An 18,400-nucleotide genomic window follows, 5' to 3' on the forward strand; every position below is an offset into this window, starting at 1 on the left:
ATCTCAGCTTTTCTTCCCCTGCTCCCAGCTCTATTTCCCATCACTACCATGTCATAGCCCTCAGGGGTGCTTGGTTAAATATTTGAGGATCTCACCACTGATAAATCCTGAAACTTTGCTTAGAGGCATATTATATAGAAGCCAAGAGGACAACTGTCTTATTCTCCGAGGGCTGCAGGCAATCTTTTGCTTGTCCCATAACAGATTTCTAGTTAACAGATAACATTGCCAATTGTCAGAAAATATGTGGCCCCTCTGGGACAGGCCCACAGCCCTTTTCTGGCTTGGCTCCATTCATCAAGCTGAGTTTTGTCTCTCCGGGGTGTCACGTTCAAGTTAGTGTCTCTACTTGCTACTTCCTCAGTTATCTCCTTGAAACAAATTTTAAATTGACTCTGCAGAATCCCATTCCAGAACTTGCCATCATTTCTAATGAATATAAATTTCCATAACAATTTTCAAAATTGGCCACCAGCATCATGGGTTCCCAGCATCCACATTATGAATTTCAGAGGCTTCCAGACCTGCATATCTCATCACTGAATAGATCTGAACTTAAAATCAGAGGAACTGAATCATTACACACTCCGAGGCTTAAAGAAACATTTAATCTGGGTAATCAACACACAGTAATAAAAACACTTTTATAGTCGCTTTATGATATTCACTTGTAAGGATACTCAATTAAAAACCTATTGATTGATCAAACATTTAGCCCTTTGAAAAGTATTTTTTTAACAATTACTTTGTGCAAAACACTGTTAGGTGTGATGAAGTGTCCACAGAAACATAATACAATTCAATTAACTGAAGCAAATAATGATGAGTTCCTGCCATGCATCAAGAATTCTGCTAGACTGTGTGATCCAGAAGTGAGCAAAATGCAGATCTTATCGCTGTCGAGATGACAGAGTAATGTATCCGCTAAATCAGTAACTCTAATTTAATAAAGGCTTTGTGCTAAATAGGAGATAAGTTCACATTGGACACAGGCAAAGACTGGCAAATGCCTTATTTCCTGCAAGTTACATGCTGCATGGGGCACATGGGTGCTCAAGGAGACAGTGGGCTTGGGTAGCCTATAAGAATCGTGGCGATGAGCATTGACCCTGGACTCAGACCTCTCAGGCAGAAGCCAGCTCTGCTCCTACTCACCGTGAATGTGCTTAGAACGTTAGAACGCTCTGGCCTCAGTTTCTGAATCTCTAAAAACCAGACACTGATACCTAATTCATTGTGGAGAGACAGTGCCTGTAGAGAGCTCCTGTGAGGCGTGCCTGGGCCCAGAGGTTGAGCGGATGGCTATCACTATTGGAGGGTCACAGCAGGCTTTGGTTCCCACTGGATCCACTGAGAACTCTGTCCTTCACTAGAGCCAGCAAGACTGTCTTCAGTACAAGCACCATCCTGCCTCAGGAACGTGATGTTGCATCCAGACGTGGTACCAAGCTGTGTGCCTGCCAATCTAGCAGAGGCTTCCAAGCCATCAAGCCCAAATGTGTACCCTGCCATGCTCCTTGTGCACTGAGCCATCCCTACACAGTGCAGGAGACAACTTAGTATGGGGCCACGGTAGGGGTTAACCTGGCTGCTCTCTGGCTGGTTACAGTCTGCCAAAGCAATAAGCAGCAGTGAGAAGTTAAGTAAACATCACGATGTAATTAAGTTGCTATGGCAGTAAATCTTAGTGACTCAGGTTCAGAAAAGGAGTGGCTCTCAACCAGAGGCAATTTTTCCCTCCAGGTACACTTGCTAATGTCTGGACACAGTTTTGGTTGTTACGACTGGGTAAGGGCGTAACTGGCATTTACTGAGTAGAGGCCAGAGATGCTGCTAGGCATCCTACAATATACAGGAGAGTCCTACAGGAGAGATTGCCCAGCCCAAAAGGTCAATAATGCTGAGGTTCAGAAACCTCGACACAGCAGCACAGCAGCAATGGCTGGTGCTTGTTGGAGGAGGAGGGTGGCTTAACTAGAGTCTTGAAGGACCATGAAAGTCAGAAGAGCAGGCAGGAGAGGGAAGCCTTCCAGGAGGGGTCCCAGCACAAGCAAGGATGGGAGGGAAGGATGTTTGAGGGGCAGTGAGCAGGCTGGCTCGGCTGCAGGGGCGTTTGTGCAGGTGATATGTGGAGGGCATGTGGGGTTTACTCTCCCATCCTAAGCAAATCCTTGGGCTTCTGCTGAGAAGCTCCCCATCCCTGTCCATGGGGTGAGGAGGGACTTTCAGTCAAACGACAACACCCTCCCCGAGTCCAGGGGGTAACATGTGGCCAAGACAGGACCATCCTGTCCTCCTGTGGGGACCTGAATCGTGAACAGTGACATGAGTGAATTCACCATCATGGCCACACAGAGGACCCAGGAGCTGCCCTGATGCCCCCAAGCTCCCTGAATCTGGCTCCTCATGTTTAATTTTCCTACATGCTTACCCCATTTCTTCCCATAAATGTCTTCAAAAAATTAAATCAAGGAATCCAGAGTTGGTTTTCGTTGCTTGCACTCAAAGTTGGATGGGGGTCTGTGGCTTGGGTCTTCCTCTGCCTTCCTGCCACATATCTTCTAGTGCCTGAACCCTGACTGTGGGGGCGGTGGAGTCTGCCGAGCAGATAAACAGTCCACTGAATTATAGGACTGTGGTGTGTTGTGCACTGATGTCTGCAAGACACACACACACACACACAGGAGAGAGGACACAGGGACAGCCAGGTTCACGGCAGACACTAGTAGCCACTCTCCTTTCTTCCTTGGTAACAGAGCCACACTTCTGTTCACCCTCCAGTAGAAAACAATGTGCTGGGCCAGGTGTGATGGCTCACGCCTCTTAATCCCAGTACTTTGAGGGGCTGAGGCGGGCGGATCACGAGCTCAGGAGATCGAGACCATCCTGGGCACAGTGACTCAGGCCTGTAATCTCACCACTTTGGGAGGCCAAGGTGGGTGGAACACGAGGTCAAGAGATGGAGACCAGCCTAGCCAACATGGTGAAATCCCATCTCTACTAAAAATACAAAAATTAGCTGGGCGTGGTGGCAGGCGCCTATAGTCCTAGCTACTTGGGAGGCTGAGGCAGGAGAATGGCATGAACCCGGAAGGCAGAGCTGGCAGTGAGCTGAGATCGCACCACTGCACTCCAGCCTGGGTGACAGAGCGAGACTCCATCTCAAAAAAAAAAAAAAAAAAAAAAAAAAAAAAAGAAAAGAAAAGAAAAAAGAAAACAATGTGCTGAAGGAAGGTGGCCCTGCTTCAGCCCTAAGCAGAGCAACATGATTGGTCAGTGGTTCAAGGCCAAGAACAGTAATCCTCTCCCTTTGCTTGTGATTGGTTTGACAATAAGCCTGTCATCCAGTTCTATTAATAGCTAATAGAACTATTAGGGACATTTACTAGAGGCTTCTGGGAAGCCTGGGCTATAGAAGAAGCCACACAGGAGTAAAATCTCCCAACTCTCCTTCCTTTCCTCTGTTTTGGACACAGGCTGGTGATGCTGGAGCAATGGCAGCCACCGGAAACCCCAAGGCGAAGGCCAGAGAATCCCAAAGACGCAGACAGAGACCTCTTAGAACTGGAGAGTAACCCAAGTTGGAGTTGCCTTTTCTGGACTTCTTGTTAAGTGAGTTTAAAACAAAATGCCTTTGTAATTTAAGCCAGTGCTTCTAGAACTTTAATGTTCAATTGCCTTTTCAACAAATAGTGTCAGAAAAAAATTTGTCCATAGATAAAGAAAATCAGTCACACCCTAACTGTCATACATTATATAAAATTAACTCAAAATGGATTTTGGACTCATAATGTAACATGTAAAACTATAAAACTTAAAAAAAATAATGCTCAGGAGAAAATCTTCAGGACCCAGGGCTAGAAAAAGAGTTCTTAGACTTGACACAGAAAACACAATGCACAAAAGGAAAAATTGATCAATTGGACCTCAATAAAATTTAAAACTTTTGCACTGCAAAAGGCCTTATGAAGAGGATGAAAAGACAAGCTACGTACTGGGAGAAAATATTTTCAAACTACTTATCCCACAAAGGATTTAATACCTAGAATAATATAAGGAAGTATTAAAACTCAACAGTAAAAAAAAAAAAAATCCATTTAGGAAATGGGCAAAAGATATGAACAGCTATTTCACCAGTGGTGATATATGAATGGCAAGTAAGTACACAAAAACATGTTCAACATCATTATCCACAAGGAAAATGCAAATTAAAATCACTAAATACCCACATGAAAGTGGCTACAATAAAAAACAGTGATAACAGTAAATGATGGCAAGGGTATAGAAAACTTCTATTGCTCATACAAAACACTGCTGATACACAGATGCTCTGGAAAACGGTTCAGCAGTTCCTTCCAGAAATTAGACATGTGCTTACCATATAACCCAGCATTTGCCCTCTTGGGCATTTGTCCCAGAGAAATGAAAACTTGTATTCAGACAAAAATTTATATACGAATAATCATAGCAACTTTGCTGATAATAGCGAAAAATTGGAAAACAACCCAAATGTACTTTAATGAATGAGTTAAATAAACTGGTGCATCTCTACTATGAAATATTATTCTGCAATTAAAAGGAGCAACCTATTAATACCTGTGACGGCATGATGGCTCTCCAGGGAATTAAGCTCAGTGAAAAAAGCCGATCTCAAAAGGTTATGCACCATATGATCTCACTTAGATATCTTTATTTTATTTATTTATTTATTTATTCATTCATTCATTTATTTTGTTTTTTGAGGCCGAATCTTCTTCTATAGCCCAGGCTGGAGTTCAGTGGCGCAATCTCGGCTCACTGTAACCTCCACCTCCCAGGTTCAAGCAATTCTCCTGCCTCAGCCTCCCAAGTAGCTGGGATTGCAGCGCCCACCACCACGTCTGGCTAATTTTTTTGTATTTTTAGTAGAGACGGGGTTTCACTGTGTTGACCAGGATTGTCTCGATCTCCTGACCTCATGATCCACCCGCCTCGGCCTCCCAAAGTGCTGGGATTACAGACGTGAGCCACCGCGCCCGGCCAGAACTGTTTTGAAGCTTAATGGTGGTGGTCACATGAATCTAAACATATAATAAACTTTCAAAGAACTAAATACACACTAATTAGTGCATATAAAAACTGGTGAAACCTGGGTCAGACAGATGGATTGTATCAGAGTCAATATTCTGCTTGTGAAACTTTACTATAATTAGGAAGATAGTATTATTGGGAGGAAATGAATGAAGTGCAGGTGAGATTTTCCGTATTTCTTACCATCACGTGTGAATCTAAAATTAACCAAATTGCACTAAATTTTTTGTGGATCCATGAATTAATGTGGGAAACCCATTTCCTGAACTGCACAAAGGCAATTAAATAAAATATATTACACATTAGAAATCAGTTCCTTTTGGTACTGTGATTTTTTTCAAACAGGAAAATGTAGCGGGGTGGGGTTGGGGAGGCTTTGGAATTAATATATAATTAGATTTTAGCCAGGTAGAAAGCTTAAACAAAATAAACTTGACTCTAAGTAATTAAAAATTTTAATGGGCATATGAATCACCTGGGTAATCTTGTTTAAAAAAGAAAAGCAGATTCTGATTCAGTAAGCCTTGAGTATTACCCGAGATTCTGCATTTCTAATGAACTGATATTGCTGGTTCATGGACCCCATTTTAGGTAGCAATAAAATAAGCCACTTTTAGTTGCATATTCCGTTAGTTGCTGCCAAAAGCATCCTCTTTTGACTATTTGCATTATTAGTCCCACCCACTAGATGGAGCCCAGAGTCTTATCTTCCCACCAATCAGATTCACGCTCCACCTGTGGGAGGAGCCAAGCGACAAGTATGTGGGGAGAAGACGGTCCTTTTTCCAAAAGGCAAGAGCGCTTCCCTGTGTTGTGAGCGTGGGTGAGAGAGAGACCTAGGACGATGGAGGTAGAGCAGACGGCAGGGACAGATGCTGATTTGGGGATGTCTGGGTCTTTGGTTGCCTCTTTATGGTCTGTTTATGAAACCCAGACGCCCTTTCAGTGAGAAGCAATTCTGCCATGTTTATTTTCTGGGGGGGAAAGAAGCCACAAAACCCAAATATTTATATCCGTTGTGCAGTCTTCTCCAGTTTCCAGGCACGTCTTCCTTTTCTATATCTTGGAGAACATTTCAAGCCTCCTGGAATTTTTCTTCAAGGAGGGGCCTCAGGGCTACTGCTGCAGGGTGACTCACTGAGCCGCCAGGAGGCCTGGGCTTCCTTCCTGGAAATCAGGGATCCTTTGTGGGCCTCTCAGACCCAGCTCTCCTGTGAAGTTGAGAGCTTCCAGCCGGTCTTCTAGGGAGGTCAAGAGGTGGCGGGAATACTGGAAATGGCTCTGCCCCTCACATGCTGTGTGTCCTTGAGTGAATGATCTGGCCTCTCTGAACACCAGTTTCTTACCCTGCGAAAGGTGGGAGTTGCAGCAGGTGATTTCTTAGGATCCTGCCTGCTCTAAGTGTTTCATGGTCTCCAAATTCTCATCAACAGGACTTAGCTAAGGTCTGTGCTCTCCGTCTTGGCTGCATATTTGAGTCACCTGAGGGACACTAAAGATTCTAAACCCAGATGTTCTGATCTGATAGATCTGGGGTCCAATGTGGGTGTCAGGAATCTTTAAAACTTCCCAGGTGTCCCTAACATACAGTAAGGGTTGAAAGCCACTGGGCTACACCTGATTTTACAGAAGAGGAACCTGGGCTCCCATCTCTGGTCAGCAGGTCAGCCACTGGTAGAATCCAGTGACTCCCACTTGCAGGTGTGGGACCTCACAACCACCCTCTGCCAAGGACCTGGGGAACATTGCACCTTTCCATTCTTCAACAATCTTCTCCTCCATCTCTTTCCCTCTCTGCCCCATCCCTCTCTCCAATGAGCTAAATCTTTCTCAAGTAGCTCCTGCCTGTGTCCTGTGAAAGTCCCCGCCAGGAGGAGTCGCCACACCTGTTTGCCTCCTTGAACTAGGAAGGAAGGAGGGAAATACAGACAGAGATATGCAGAACTCAGGGTCTCCCACGTCACTCTGCCTCCCACCCAAAGCACCTTGCTCCAGGTTTGTCATAGGACAAGGGGAAGCTGCTGTGAGGACACTGAGGGTGATGGGTGTTGGGGTCCGCGTGTTTCCTAAACAAAGGAATGAACACCCAAGACAACACAGGATGAGACAAACATGGCGGCCTCCCAGAAGGGGCACGCTCTGCTTTATTTTATACAGTGGTTTGTGGAATGTTGCCAAGTCACAAGACACATTGTTGTTTTTCTGACCTTTCCCTGACTTTCTGGATTTTCAAGATGTTTATACATAAACCAGCCCCCAGGGTCTGCTGTTTGCAGCTGGCTCCTTTGTCCTCCCTGTTTGCAGGGAAGGAACACCCTGCTTCGTTTGCAAGAGCAGGACTTATCGGGAACATCTCGTTTGCGAGCACGTAGTCCTCTACAAACATGGCGGCCGCCATGTTTGTCTTGTCCTGTGTTGTCTTGTGTGTTCATTCCTTTGTTTAGGAAACACGCGGACCCCAACAGATGGGAGTTGAAAAAGGAAGAGGAGAGAAATAGCACATCTGGGTTTAGACATTATCCCTGGATGCTTCCTTGCATGTTGGGAAAGGCTCATTCATGTTTAGCCCTTTAGGAGCCCTGGGGTAGTGAGTCCAGGGCCAGCACTGGGGGCTTTTCTCCCAGCCCCTTTTCAAAGTCATGTTGACCTTGGAGCGTCTCCTGCCCCAGGAGAGCGCTACAGCTGCTGCAGACAGCATGAGATGCTTCTCTATGTGGGCCCAGCTTCACTCTTCTGTGCTCCTGATGATGGAGGACAGAAAGTGGCTCTTCCTTCCTGGCAAGCATTTCCAGTCTCTGAAGACTCTCTGGGGAAAGAACACAAGGGGGAGAGGCTTCCTAAGTCCCTTCACTGGGGGCTTATCCGTGGCCGATGTTCCTGGGGAGACATACATTTCATCAGTCACTTTCCATCTCACGCCACTCTCCCTCCTCTCTGCAAGCTTACACTGCAGCCCCATGGAATTACACACAGTGCCTTGCATATGCCAAAGTTCTTCCACCTCTAGTCATGCTAGTTCCTGTCCTGGAACCCCCTTCCTAACTCGATCCTGCTGAGCAGCCTGGGATCTGTGTACAGGACGCCCCTCAGAGTCACCCAGTCACAGGGGAAGCTGGGGTTTTTATTCCCCGCCCCTCAGTCACGGGTGTAGGCCTGTTCCTGGGGCACTCGCCCCCCGGCGTCTCCAATGCCAGGCAGCCCAGAGAGCCACTCTCCTGTCCAAGGAATCCTTAGAGAATATTCCCAGGAGGAGTGAATGTCCACCCTGTGTGGCGTCCTCCTGGGGCGCTCCTTTCTTGGGGGGACCCCAGCCCCTCTTGCCCTTCCATCCAGAATCCTCCATGGGTGAAAACTAGAGCCCAGGTTGGAGCTCTGCTGTGTCTCTCAGACTCTAGTGAGTGTCAGAATCCTCTGGAGGCCTTGTTAAAACTCCGATGGCCGGGCCCACCCTGAGGTTCTGATTCGGGAGGTCTCAGCAGGGCCCGAGAGCTGGCTTTCCCAGCAGGGTCCCGGGGTGCTGATGCTGCTGCCCCTAGGACCACCCCGAGAGCCCTGGCTCTCCACCGGAGCCTGCCTACCTGGATACAGTGACCACAGGCCACAGGTCGCCCCTCACTGCTTCACTCCACGCCCTCTCCTGTGACCTTATCTCATCCCACCTCCCCCTCGGTCACGTGGCTCTAGCCATACCCACCTCCCTGCCATTCCTCAGCCAGGATCACCAAGGTCTCTCCTGCCCCGGGGCCTGTGCACCTGCTGTGCCTCTGCTTGGGGTGCTCTTCCCAGGGCTCGCTCACCTCCTCAGAGAGGCCTCCTGACCCCTGACATGGCCTTGCCCTTCACCTCTATCGTCCTTTAGAACAATCCCCACCTCCCGCACATCACGCAGTTGCCAGTTCAACTGCTACTGCTTGTCCTCCAGACTCGAAAGTAACCTTGCAGTGAGCAGTGGGCAGGGGGCGTTGTTTTGTTCCCTGCCCTGTCCCAGAGCAGTGCCTGGCAGGGGTGGGTGCTCAGTACACACCTATGAACAAGTGACTCCAATGCAGGGACCGTTCTCTCTGATCTCTAAATCCACCTTTCTTATGTTGTAGTAACAATATTGAATGTTGTTCCTTACATCATCCATTTTCTTTTCTGACTTTTAGATCATAGTGCCTTACAGAACAACTGGGCAAAAAATGGACTTTCAGACATGGCAGGTGCCCAGGTCCAGGCCCCACCCTTTGGTCCTGCAGGGACTGCACTCATTTATTTTTCTCTTTTCTGGCTCTCCACATGCCAACAGCTCCCTGGCTTTAATTTTCATCCATTTAAGTTGAAAAAAAATCAAAACAAATGAAATGCACTTAAGAGAAAGCCTTGAGGAGTTAGCGGGCCACCCGAAGTGAACGGACTCCTTTCAAGGAGTTCTCAATTGTTGTTATCAATGATTTATTGGGCTCTGATACGTTCCCGGCGTCACCAAGACAGAGAGGAGACAGGGTCCCTGCCCTGGGGCATCCCAAAGAAGACGGGAGAGTTTGTGAAATGAAAACATGTCCCATATGATGAGACAGTTACACATCACACCTCAAGGCTGCTCTATGCTTTTATTATGTTTTTACTCTTAAGGATGTTCATTTATCTTCTGATTTAAAAAAGTAATTGAAACGTTTATAAAATATTCCTAGAAAATAGAGAAAAAATAAAATCTAACTCCAGTGTTTTTAATGCACATATAAAATCTATTTGGTTTATAAAATTAGGATTTCTTCTAAATGTTTCATTTAGTTAGTTTGGAAGTTTTGTTAATTTACTCATCAGATTCTGCTTTGAGTTTTATTCACATTATACCATGTACATTTCTTTAGGCCATCAAGCAGTCTTCAAAAGCATAAATTTCATTAGTTACAATGTATTTCATATAGATATACGATAACTGCCTTCAACAATCTTCTATTTCTGAGCAATAAAATTTTTAATTTTTTTCTTGTTTTGCTTTTGGTTATTATAATATTGCTTGAATATGCTTAGTTTAGAAAGCCTTGACTCACCGTTATTATAATTTCAGTTTATAATCAGGAAGAGGGACAGCCTAACTCTAAGGCTGAAACTAAATCCTAAAGCTAGTTACACAGTCTCTCTGAGCTTTGCTGTCATCTTCTGTCCTGTGGTAAGAATAATACTGAGGTCCTAGGGAGCTATGAACCATATGCTGTGAGAGAACACAGCTGAGCAGCCCAGCCAGAGCTCCCTGGGGAAGCCGTCAGAGGTCAGCAACTCCCGTCCCCTTCCCTCTTGACTCCTAAGAGTCTGAGACAGAACTTTGCCCTCCCTTCTTTCTGTCCAAAAGACATACAATGATAATGATGCTGATGGTTATTTAGTAAGAAACTTCCCAACAGTCATCAGGAGGGGACACAGTTGCATTCTCTCCAGAGAAGATGTCAGGGTGGCCAGAAATATCACCATGATCCAAAGAGGACACAAACACTCCTGCTATTTTATTGTCACCAGGGAAAGACCAGCTCTAGGTTTGACGAATGTTTAGTGACAGTTTGCAAAAGTGAAAAAGAAACTGACATAATGGTAGCCAAACAGGCTTTCTCTGCATTAGAAGAGCTCAATGGACCCTTGCATGTCTGATTAGAGAAAAACAAAACAAACAAGCAAGAGCTCCTCCGATGCACAGAGGTGCTGCTCCATTGAACTAGACCAGAAGAACTTGGGTCTGCCGCTTGGGAACAGGGGCCAACATGACATGCTGGTCAAGGACCCATCATCTGACATGAAGATGCCCTGAGGGCATTGGAAAGCATGGTGTGTCAGGAGAAGATGGCCCTGAGGGCAGGTGCATTCGGGTGCTAGTGAGCGCTGCAGCATGTTGGGTCTCTAGTTTTGTATCAGTCAGCTACTCTCACAATCATGCTGTGTAACAAACCACCCCCAAACTCAGTTACAAACAGTAGTATTTATTTCTCATTCTCATGTCCACAGGTCTGATGGGGTTCATCACATCTGAGCCAGGACTGGCTTTTCTTGGCTGCAAGCTGGGTCCAGGTCTGCTATACTGAGGGTCTCCCATCTTCCTTGGACCAGTGACAACCAGAGGCCTATTTCTGTCATAATGGAAGGCAGGAGAACAAGCAGGCAAGACCAGCTGTGCTAGCACATGCTGCCTCTCTGCCTACATCACACCTGCTAATGTCCCATTGGCTAAAGCAAGTCACACAAGCAAACCCGACATCAACAGGACAAGGAAACAGACTCCACCTCTAGAGGCACAAACTACAAAGTCACATGACACAGGGCATGGATTTAGGGAAGGAAGATGGAGAATGACAACAATGACCCTCAATAACACAACCTCCCACAGGTTTCCAAATCCCCATCCCAGGCATATTTCCAAGGAAACTGAATCATGGGTTCAGGATTTTAGAGCAAGCAATTTCTGTTCTCCCAGCTTAGTTTCCACACCCTTAACACAGGGGCAATGATGTTGCATCAAATCGTATCTTAGAAGTTTGTGATGACGTTTAAACAACTAAATGCCAAAAAAGTGCTTAGGTCAGGGCTGGGTAGGAGGGGCAGAAGCCAATGGTAACAAGTAGCATCACTGTTAACCCGCAAAGTTCTGGGAATTTCCTTGAAAGTCTGATTAGAGAATCATGTCCCCAACAATTAACATTTCTTTTGTTTCTGTTTGTTTGTTTGTCTGTTTGAATCTAAGAAAATACTAATTGTCTCAGGGTAGAATATTTATCTGATGAGCATATAGAAGGTAAGGGCTCTTTGGAGTCACAGTGCTGGGTTTGGGTCTCACCTTCCTATCTACCTGACTCTCTGAGCCTTGGTTCCTCATCTGTAGAATGGGTACATTCCCAGCCTCTTGTGTCTGTGGCAGTCAGGGTTAAATGGGCTAATGATTCTAAAGTGCCCCGCACAGGCCAGGCAGGTGCTGAGCTACCTTGGGCCATAGCAGGAGCACTGACTTGGGAGTCAAGAGCTGGGACCTCAGGTCCTATTCCCCAGGGATCCGGGAGAAGTCCCTTGGCTTCCCTGAGCTTCATCCACCCCACGTGCTAGTGAGGTGGCTGGACCAGTCAGGCCAAGGATGTTCCTGCGGCTCTCTAACTTCCCCTTACTCCCTGTTCAGCAAAGGGCAGGCGCTGGGCCTGGCCAGGTTCCCACAAAGGCCAGGCATGGCTGTGCTCAGCTCAGGGCGGGTGTGGGGGATGCGTTTCTGCCCTCAAAGGACTGAGCTCCAGTTTCTTTCTTCACTGAGCCCTTTACTGTCTGCCTGCGGGTGGTTATTTAAGACATCTCCCGCCTGCAGGGGCCTCTTAGAGAACAAACAGGGGATCATTCCTTCAGCTGCAGTGCAGGCTTTACTGGGCTTGTTCCTGCCTCAAGTGGCCAGATCCTCCCTGAATGGAGTCGCCCCACAGGCCTCACACCCAGAGAGGGGCAGCCAGAAGCCTCCGAAGCTCTGCCCAGCTCGTCCTGAATGTGCTCCCTGCCCTGAGTGGAGCGCTCACAGCTCCCCGCATCAAGGTTTCTGTCTCCCCAAGGATCTTCCTCATAAAAACCCTTCTTCTCCCAGATCCCACAAACCGACATAAAAAACACAAACACCCAGTAAACACCACATAAACTGATCACACACAAAGAATATCCAAAAAGAAGAACTCGTATAACCCCTTTAAACTATAAAATATGTCTGTTGGGATTTGTGGGAGATCATGGATCACAGCCTCCCCTGCTCCTGGTTCAGCACCATGAGAAATGGAAGCAAGGTTCACCCGGGGGACGGGAAAGCATCAGCTGCCACTCATGAGGCTGGGGGGCAGGGGAAGCCCCTCATCCGTGGACACAAACAGGCGTCCTGACATGACTTCCATGAGCAGAAGTGGCCAGAGCTGGAAAGCTGACCTCACAAGGCTGAGGACCTGCCTTGAGCTCTGCCTGACTGCAGAGAAGAAAAGTTCTCTTCTTGCAACCTCAAACCTTCCAGGTAAGAATCGAACGAAATCCGACCTTTCTGTTCTCTCCACCATCTCCCTCCCGGCTCACCCACCCAGCAGCTCAGCACCTGTGAAATCCGTCTCCCGATGCACACTTGCTAACCGGGTGGGTGTGAGCACGACGATGGGAAACAGCGGGAGTCCCCTGAGTGCAGACTCAGGATTGAACCTGCCTGAAGAGTGGCATCTAACACACACGCTGTGGTCAACTCCACTCCACTCTGGGTCCCGAGAATAGGAGCAAATGCGTATTTTGCTTGCAGGGCAGGTGTTTCATCCACATTATTGCAGGAATAGATGAATTTAACTAAAAGAACAGCACAGTGAGCACCTCTTCCAGGGATGCCTCCCTCTAGGAACATGACACTGAGATGATCAAGGTTCTAAAAGGGCGATTGAATTACTCTTCGAAAATGAAACTGCTCAGACAGAATGACAATTAAATTAATAACAACGAAGACAATGCCCAGATTTCATCTCAGCTCACAGCCCTCCTGTGTGCTGTGGGATCGGGTTCTTGGGGATGACTCCAGATGCAGGGAAGAGTCCGGATTTATCCACAAAGGTGAGCTGTCAGCATGAGGGTCCCCTACAGTGGAGCTTGCCAAGGTCCGTGGCTCCCAGGGGACCCATTCCAGGGCTAACAGATGAAGCATGGAAATGCTGTGTGGAGTGTACTGAGCAGCCGTTCTCAGGAGAAAACAGACAAATCCTCCTCTACTTTGGCTCACCAGCTTTGTGGCCTGTTTTATGTCATTTTTGCTGAGCTCCACCGGGTCACCCCTCCTGCTGGCTTTGTGATACTGACATTTCAGGCACTGGCGCAGGTACATTGGCCTTCCTGGCTGGGATTCCATGGGTGGAGTGAGCAGTACTGGTTTGGAGGAGCCGTGGCTGCACAGGGCCTGTGCTCTCAGCTGATCAGTGCCTGTCCTGACCCCAAAGGGCCCTCGCAGTACTGTTTGAAATTGCTCTTGCCATCTTTGGAACGGATTCCTCAGTACGTTTCAGACCCATTGTTATGACTTTGGTTTCAATCCAGGCACACAGCTTGGCCAACGGACAGTCTCAACATCTATGATCGCTCTTTCCCAGAGATAACATCTCAGATACCGATGCCGAAAGAGAAACAGCAGCCTGTCCCCAGGTGGCAGGAAATAGTCCATTTGAACGGCAATTTCATAAGTGGCAGATGATTTTTATTGTAATTTTCTGGTGAGCCAATTAAGTGGAGGCAGAGTCAGTTCTGGGGCATCAATGTCTTTAATAACTCGGGGAGACCAAGGCCGTGCTCAGCAGGAACACCGAGTCCATGGAAAACAGGCCCTGGGCCTGCTGATGTGCATAATTCCACGTTTGCCCCCCAAGTAACCAGGATGGTAAATTACAGGTGTCAGATAATCACGCTCTGGAGTGGCTGCTTGAGGATGCGATCGACCAATTTAAGCTCCGTCTGACACATGATCAATAGGCCGTGATGCTACATGGAGTGCAGGCACAGCGTCCAAACCTGTAGAGCAGTGGCTCCCAGTTGGGGCAACTTTGCCCCCCAGAGGACATTTGGCAATGTCTGGATATGTTTGCAATTGTCACAGCTAGGAGAGGGGGATGCTATTGGCATCTGGTGGGCAAGGCCAAGGATGCTTCTAAACCTCCCGTGATGCACAGAAGTCCCCACAGACACATCCTGTGCAGACTGTCCATAAAGCCTAGTATAAGATGCTCTGACTTAGTGCCACAATGAACATTCCACTCCATCATCTGGGTATCTCCAGGGATGTACGGAGCTGGACGTCTAGCTTTTCATCTGGGTATCACCGGCCTCACGCAGAACCAAAACCGTGTGTAGATTGAATCTCTTATTTGCTCTGCCACTTCCTTTCCTTGTAATTTTCTCCTTCTCACTAGTATTTTCTGTTACTGGAGGAATGGTAAGAAAACATAAAATGCTAGAGAGTCACTAACGATTTTGTTTTTGTCAATAAAGAAGTAATTTGCAAGTGACTCATAAAAAGCAGAAAATTAATGAAAGAAGACATGAGATCTATCAAAAGGCTGATCAGGGTGGCTCACGCCTGTAATCCCAGCACTCTGGGAGACCAAGGCGGGTAGATCACCTGAGGTCAGGAGTTCGAGACCAGCCTGACCAACAAGGTGAAATCCCGTCTCTACTAAAAATATGAAAAAGAAATTAGCCGGGCATGGTGGCGGTTGCCTGTAGTCCCAGCTACTCCGGAGGCTGAGACAGGAGACTTGCTTGAACCTGGGAGACGGAGCTTGCAGTGAGCTGAGATTGCGCCAGTGCACTCCAGCCTGGGTGACAGAGCGAGACTCCGTCTCAAAAAACAAAACAAACAAACAAAAAAACTGATCTGCTCAGGAGAGCAGCAGAGAGAAGAGTCCAGACGGGAGCTGGTCAGTTTCAGGAGAGTGCACAGAGCAGGACCTCGCGGGACTGGCCCAGAGCTCCTCAAACTAATGTCAGTTCAGCGGTGCAACCGGCACTTTAAAATACTCATCACAGGATTGAGTAGAAAATATCAAAAGTTGTCAGTACTACTTTGTGAAACTTTATATTCATATATATGGAGGGTGTGTGTGTGTGTGAGAGCACGCGCGCGCCAGGTTCCATTGTAAAATAATTTCTTATGACGGTTGTGATCAAAACAGCTTGAAAAACACTGGAATGGATTCAATGACGGAGAATTGAGAAATAATTAAGTATCTCTAAGTAAATTTTGCAAGTAAGAAGAACAAGAAGGCCGGGAGCAGTGGCTCACACCTGTAATCCCGACACTTTGGGAGGCTGAGGCGGGCGGATCACAAGGTCAGAAAATCGAGACCATCCTGGCCAACATGGTGAAACCCCATCTCTACTAAAAATACAAAAATTAGCCGGCATCACGCCTGTAATCCCAGCTACCCGGGAGGCTGAGGCAGGAGAACTGCTTGAACCCGGGAGGCGGAAGTCGTGCCACTGCACTCCAACCTGGCGACAGTGAGACTCCATCTCAAAAAAAAAAAAAAAGAACAAGAAAATGACAAACTCTAGGAAAAATGTAAAGTGTGTAAGAAAAAGATACAACTATATTACAGCACTTAGTTCTGCAGAGAATAGCATTTACCTGGTCACAGGACATAAAGGTTGATTATGATGCAATTAAAAATAGTGATGTAGCGTACAGCGTAGCAGGAAAGGAGCTGGTGGGTGGTATAACAGCTAACTTCTCATCTAGCTTAGCAGACATTAAATAACACTAGACCTTGAAAGCTCTATGAATAGCTTCCCTGGCTTCCTCTTTCTTTTCTTTTCTTTTTTTCTTTGAGACAGGTCTCACTCTGGTTTCCCAGGCTGGAGTGCAGTGGTGTGATCTTGGTTCACTGTAGCCTTGACCTCCTGGGCTCAGGTGATTCTCCCACCTCAGCCTCCCAAGTAGCAGGGACTACAGGCACACACCACCACGTCCGACTAACTTTTTGTCTTTTTAGGAGAGACAGGGTTTTGCTGTGTTGCCCAGGCTGGTCTTGAACACCTGGAGTCTCAATCCACCCGCCTCAGCCTCCCAGAGTGCTAGGATTACAGGCATGAGCCATAGCACCCGGCCAAGCTTCCTCTTTCAGGATTTGGACATAATGTGCGGAAACTTGTGGATGTCTCTGAGAAGAGGTGTGCAGGGAACAGAAAGATTCAATGGTGTTTGATTTGGTCACCATATATCTCTTTAATGTAAAAAGGGATCATTCAGGACCAGTGAGGTCACGGTGGTGTTCATTGGAAAGAGCCCAGGTACCCAGGTGGCTCTTGGCTCCATCACCTACAGCCCCATGCCCTTGAATGAGTCCCTCTCCAGCTTTTGACACCAGTTGACCAACCTCTAAAACAAATTATTTTGACTTGTCCTTGGAGCCCTGCGAGTCTGTCTCACCATGGAATGACTTGGGAGTCTGGACACCACCCACGCTGACTCCATGTCTAATACCGTGCCTGGCTCAGCACAGGCAGCAGGAAAGCTGTGTGGGTGTGCATTGGGGTGGGCAGACACCATAGACAGCCTTCGCTCTCCCAAGATGGGGGAGGTCCTGAACCACGACTTAGGGAACTGCTTGTGCCTAAGCCCCCATCCCCTCCACAGTAGTGCAGAAAGGATGCTCTCCTAATCAGCTAATTTTCACAAAACGTGGGATGCCCTGGTGGGATCCCCTGCTAGGAGAGCAGATGACTTCCAGGAGCACATAGAGGGGGCAGAGGCTGCAGGCTGACCCTTGATACCCCTCATCCCCTTCATTTAACATTAGAAATCCCAAAGTTTAGCTGCCCCGACCAAAACTGAATTTCCCATCCTGCCTTGCAGCTGGTGTGTACCTTCCCAGTGTACCCTTAAATGCATGGGTACGCCCCACTTTCCCTTCTCTTCCCTCCTGCCTGATGTGACTTGCACCTCCTTGGACCAGCAGGACAAAAACAGCCTTTGTCAATGACAGAGCCCAAGATGGGTGGGTTGAGGCTCAGCCCTGGGAGCTTCCCAACCAGCCCTGGGCCCCCGACGTGGGGGCTGTCACATGGGAGAGAAGCAAACCTCTGGCTCATGAAGTCAGGGGTATTTGGGGGTCTGATGAATTTACTTACAAATAAATATGGGAAGTATATTTTTATATCAATAGTTATTTATTCACTTTAATATCCATTAGATAAAAATATCTCAACTAGGCCGGGCACGGTGGCTCACGCCTGTAATCCCAGCACTTTGGGAGGCTGAGGCGGGTGGATCACGAGGTCAGGAGATTGAGACCATCCTGGCTAACACGGTGAAACCCCGTCTCTACTAAAAATACAAAAAATTAGCCGGGCGTGGTGGCGGGTGCCTGTAGTCCCAGCTACTAGGGAGGCTGAGGCAGGAGAATGGTGTGAACCCTGGAGGCAGAGGTTTCAGTGAGCCGATCGCGCCACTGCACTCCAGCCTCGGCGACAGAGCGAGATTCTGTCTAAAAAAAAAAAATCGCAGCTAGTGGAATCACCTCTGCAATTCTACTAGGTGAACCCACCAGCAATCCTGGTGACGCTGAGGACCCTCCTCAGCGCATGGCCCTCCTGACTGTTGGGGGAGCCAGCATGAAGCCCCCATGGCCGCCCGGCTGGCCCGAGCTCCTGCACTCAGCCTTGACCGACACTGACTCTGTTCCCACAGCGGCCGCTTTGTTTGTCTCCTTTGTGGACACTTAACTCAGTGCCTGTGCTGCTCGGCTGTGACCTGACCTCCGAGGGTCACCTCCTGAATTTGCTCGCTGTGGCCTGCGCTGCAGACCCCGTCAGGAAGCTCCTGGTC

The 18,400-nt window shown here is 47.7% G+C and overlaps 2 long non-coding RNA genes across 2 annotated transcripts; one reads left to right on the forward strand and one right to left on the reverse strand.

The window, feature by feature from the left end:
- The first annotated feature begins 1,686 nt into the window (after positions 1–1,686).
- Positions 1,687–11,730, forward strand: LOC108524306 (uncharacterized). Its single transcript, XR_001884020.1, has 3 exons — positions 1,687–1,788; positions 3,477–3,612; positions 11,050–11,730. It is a non-coding gene; the product is annotated as an uncharacterized LOC108524306 (long non-coding RNA).
- On the reverse strand, positions 7,555–8,624 carry LOC108524307 (uncharacterized). Its single transcript, XR_001884021.1, has 2 exons — positions 8,335–8,624; positions 7,555–7,876 (listed from the first exon to the last, which is right to left on the reverse strand). It is a non-coding gene; the product is annotated as an uncharacterized LOC108524307 (long non-coding RNA).
- Positions 11,731–18,400: the final 6,670 nt, after the last annotated feature.

Source organism: Rhinopithecus bieti, unplaced genomic scaffold (genome assembly GCF_001698545.2).
Source record: "Rhinopithecus bieti isolate Rb0 unplaced genomic scaffold, ASM169854v2 scaffold_82392, whole genome shotgun sequence".
Taxonomy (NCBI): domain Eukaryota; kingdom Metazoa; phylum Chordata; class Mammalia; order Primates; family Cercopithecidae; genus Rhinopithecus; species Rhinopithecus bieti.